The 4,426-nt window shown below is 44.8% G+C and overlaps 1 non-coding gene across 1 annotated transcript; it reads right to left on the bottom strand.

Annotated features, from left to right (window-relative positions):
* Positions 1-3,457: 3,457 nt before the first annotated feature.
* Positions 3,458-3,533, bottom strand: TRNAS-GGA (transfer RNA serine (anticodon GGA)). The gene has a single exon. It is a non-coding gene; the product is annotated as a tRNA-Ser (tRNA).
* Between the last annotated feature and the right edge of the window lie 893 nt (positions 3,534-4,426).

Raw genomic sequence — 4,426 nt, forward strand, 5'->3', positions numbered from 1 at the left:
CAACCACATCCAGGCCACATCAGGCTTTGTATGTGCTCCTCTGATGTCCTGTGGTCCTACTGTCCCTCCAGCCCAAATTTCCCTAGGCTGCTTATATTGTCCTTGCTTTTTGATAAAACCCAGATGAGTCCTGAGAGCCCTGCTCTTGGTATTATAGGTTCTTACTGATATTTCTGTCAAATAATATTTCTCCAAAAAGAATCTGCCTAGAAAAAAATGGCCATTTTGAGCCCAGGGCTACTTGGCTGCAATAGCTTAGGATTTAAACTAGAGGCAGGCAAGTGGATTTCAGGCACTCAGGTAAGTGTCACAGCTGCACAGAAACAACTACAGGACCCATGATTGAAAATACCTTGATAGCACATAACCCACTGTGGAAGAATAAAAGACTAACCTTCTAAATTCTTCTAGCTAGGCTAATAAACAGATTAGCAAGAGAAAAATGTCCAAAGTTTATTATACAAATGTACATTTGGGGATATCATAATGAGAGACTCAGATAGGCATGGGGCAGTTGTGGCTTAGATCCATTCTGGGAAGAAGGAGAAGGAGGACAGAGGTCTGGGATTTATACGGGGAAATAAATACCTCACACGTAGCCAAGAAACAGCAGAACACCTGGAAAACAAATTTCTGCTAAGCAACTGAGAAACAATGTGACAAAGAGGAGAGGCAGGCTTTGCTAGGTTTCTTCCTGTCTGGCTCATATGTGCTAAAGAGAACATACAAGGTAGGGTTTTGTGCTACAGTTCCCTTCCTGAAGCAGATTTCTCTATGTCAATCTTTTTAGGCAGAAAAAGGGGAGATCACAAATTCTTTCTGAGTCTTGTGTTTCTTTATAACCAGCTTAAAATCAATAGCTCAAAAACCATTTGGGCTGGCAAAACTTTGGTCTCTTTCATCGTCAACGCAAGAAATGTCCAAGCCTGTAGAGAACTTTTATAAGAGTTTATTTGAATCAAACAGAAGATACACTGGGATTTCAACAGACAGAAAAAATGTTTCCAAAAATGATAGTTTGCATCTTATTTTATGCATTTGGAATTTAAAGAGGGAACATAAGGAAGATTCCATGAGGGTGGAGGCAACCTACTAACTTATTTCACTGAGCATCATGTTCTCAAAGTTCATCTATGGTGTATCATGTGTCAGGGTTTTCTTCCTTTTTAACGCTGAATAATATTCCATTGTATGAAGAAAATACATTTTGCTTATCCATTTACTCATCAATGAGTTTGCACTTGTCTTTCAGCTGTTGTGAATAATGTGTTATTTACACAGGTATACAAATATCTCCAGACCCTGCTTTCAATTCCTTTGAGCATATCCTCTGAAATGGATTGCTGGATGATAAGGTCATTTTCTGAGGAACAACCACACTGTTTCCTGCAGTGTCTGCACCATGTTATAATCCCACCAGTGAGATACGAGGGTTCTGATTTCTCCACATCCTCCCAACACTTGTCATTTCATTATCTGTTTTGGGGGACGAAGGTGTTTTTTTTATTTTATTTTATTTTATTTTATTTTTTGTTCTTATTGTTTGATAATAGCCATCCTAGTGTATATAAGCCTCTTTTTAAACATGAAACATTTAAAATTATGCAAAATATATTAAATTAAACATCAAGTGTTAAAATAAACTACTTGTTTAACAGTTTGCAGTTTACAGAATACTTTAAGGTACATTAGCTGATTTTATCTTTGTAATACCATTAAAAAAAGGTTTTGTCATTATCTCATTTTACAGGTGAGGAAATTGAGGATTACTGAAGGAAACTAATGTAGATGACACCACTGAGATCCAAATCCTTTTCTTCCATGTTTCTTATAAGAATGTATTATCAAAATTTTTGACAGGTTTTAAAACCACTTCCCAGCGTTAGGATTCCACTGTCCCTGAACTTCAACCTCACAGACCTTCCAGCTTCAATTCCTTTTTTTGTCTCCCACTTATGAGTTCCTTTCTATCTTCATATCCTTCCCCAAAAGCCTGCAGAATGGGTAGGGAACACACTCTGTCTGCTCCTCTATCCCCTCAGTGGCAGAACTGGCTAATAAAAGCTTCCGTGAAAAACACGTGAGGCAAGGTGGTATCTGTGCCCTGCTCCTGCATTGTGCCATCCCTCGCATGGTTTGCCACCCCACCCCACCCCGTGAGGTTTCCTTTACCTCCACCTGGTATATAACAACCCCTATGAGGAACCAAGCACCATTGCTCTCCCTGCAGAAATCACATACGTGGGTAGATCTGAGTACCTGCTGGTGGCTGGCCTGGTGGTGACCCCCCTACCTGCATGCTTCAGTTTTTTTCCATCTCCTGAGTGCTTATCTGCCTCCCCATGCACACCCTTATCCCTGCCATAGACATCACAATGACCCTTCACATAATTCACAGCATGGCTTTGCCACCAGATATCAGGTCTACGCCCCCACATCCCAGTCCTGTGTGGGGAGACAGAACTGCCCAGTGCTGGAAAGCTGGACAGAACCATGTGATCTGTTGGTCCACTCATTCACTTGTCCTTAACAACCAAACGTCCTCAAGCAGGAAACTTAACCTTCACAGGATTTAGTGAAGGTCTCATGAGACAACCATGTGAGAGTACTATGTACCTTGTAAAACTTGATGCAAATCTCAGTTGTTACAGAGGGCACAGTCTGGATTCGCCTTGCAGTAACACTGTTTCTCCTGGCTTATGATTCCCTAAAGAGGCCTGTACTTCATGCTTACAGTGATGGTCATAGGTGTACACTGATATCATGGACCATGTAATCGGCCAGCTTTTCTTTTCCAAGGTGTACAGAATACAATATCCAAAACCACGTACATGTAATCATATAAATACCCTTAGACGGCAAAATGTATGTATTCGAGCTATCTGTTAAATCCTCATTCGCTAAGCAGGCGCTCATGAAGACGTCTGGGCCACACGTGATTTTATAGCCGTTTCTCCCAAATTCTGTGACTTCAACACTCTCAGGAATGTTTTGCCTGCTGACCAGGGCCCTTCTGGGGGGCAGAGGAGAGCAGTGAACCTCGGGCAGCAGGTCAGAACTGTGCGCATGCGCTGGACCACTGACTGGTCCCCATTCTTTTTTTTTCCTTTTCTTTTCTTTTTTTTTCTTTTTCTTTCTTTTTTTTTTTTTGTATTCCTCTGAAGCTGGAAACGGAGAGAGACAGTCAGACAGACTCCTGCATGCGCCCGACCGGGATCCACGCAGCACGCCCACCAGGGGCGACGCTCTGCCCTCCAGGGGGCGATGCTCTGCCCCTCCGGGGCGTTGCTCCGTTGCGACCAGAGCCACTCTAGTGCCTGGGGCAGAGGCCAAGGAGCCATCCCCAGCGCCCGGGCCATCTTTGCTCCAATGGAGCCTTGGCTGCAGGAGGGGAAGAGAGAGTCAGAGAGGAAGGAGAGGGGAAGGGGTGGAGAAGCAGATGGGTGCTTATCCTGTGTGCCCTGGCCGGGAATCGAACCCGGGACTTCTGCACTCCAGGCTGACACTCTACCACTGAGCCAACTGGCCAGGGCCTGGTCCCCATTCTTATCAGGAGCAACCGGTACCTCTTTCCCTGCATAAACAGTCAGGGAGAGGGAAGGAAGAAGCCTTAAATATTTGCTTTCCTTTACAAGACCACCTACAAAATGTTGTTGAGACCCTGCAGGCCAAATAATCAGTCACGATTCCAGCACTGGGCAAATATAAACACCTAGAATGTTTTGCAAGGAGCAGCCGGGTTCCCAGATGTTTTCACAGGTTTCGTCAGGGAGGGGAGGAGTATTGCCCTCCTCTGCTTTTACTTGTCTCCTCCTGTTCTTATTCTATTTTTTTTCCCTTCTTTTCCTTGGTACAACACTTGACCCAAAACAGTTTGTGTTAGAGATGGTGTATATGAACAAGTAGCAAAGTGGCTCTTACTACAAAACCAGTCCCCTTTCTGTAAAGGACACCACACAGATGCTGACATGGTGGTTCACATGGGCTGCAGGAGGTTTTCAGAGTGAGAAGTCCCAGAGCCTCAGTGTCCACGATGTCCCTGAAGCTGGGTGGGTGACCAGAGAGGCAGCAAAGGGTCGGGAGCTATACCAACCAGAAGTCACCTCAGTTGCACTAAGAGGTGAGATCACACTGGAGATCCCATGGGAAAGGCGATACATTGGAAATATTTTATAGTATGAATTTGTGTTAATTGTGGTTCATGGCATTTCCCTGTGGTTTCCTGGTGTGGCCTGGAAGAGCAAGAAGGCTGAGCAGTTGTGGAACTGGGTTTGTGGCTGGTGGGGGATGGGAAGGTGGGGGCTGGAGGGGTGAGAGAATGGGAGATGATGGGGAGATTCAGGGGATAAGAGGATAGGAGGTCGGGGGGGTGGGCTTGATGCGCCACCGAGGAGACTGCTTCCGGCAGGGTCCTCAGACTTGGACA

Source organism: Saccopteryx bilineata, chromosome 1 (genome assembly GCF_036850765.1).
Source record: "Saccopteryx bilineata isolate mSacBil1 chromosome 1, mSacBil1_pri_phased_curated, whole genome shotgun sequence".
Taxonomy (NCBI): Eukaryota; Metazoa; Chordata; class Mammalia; order Chiroptera; family Emballonuridae; genus Saccopteryx; species Saccopteryx bilineata.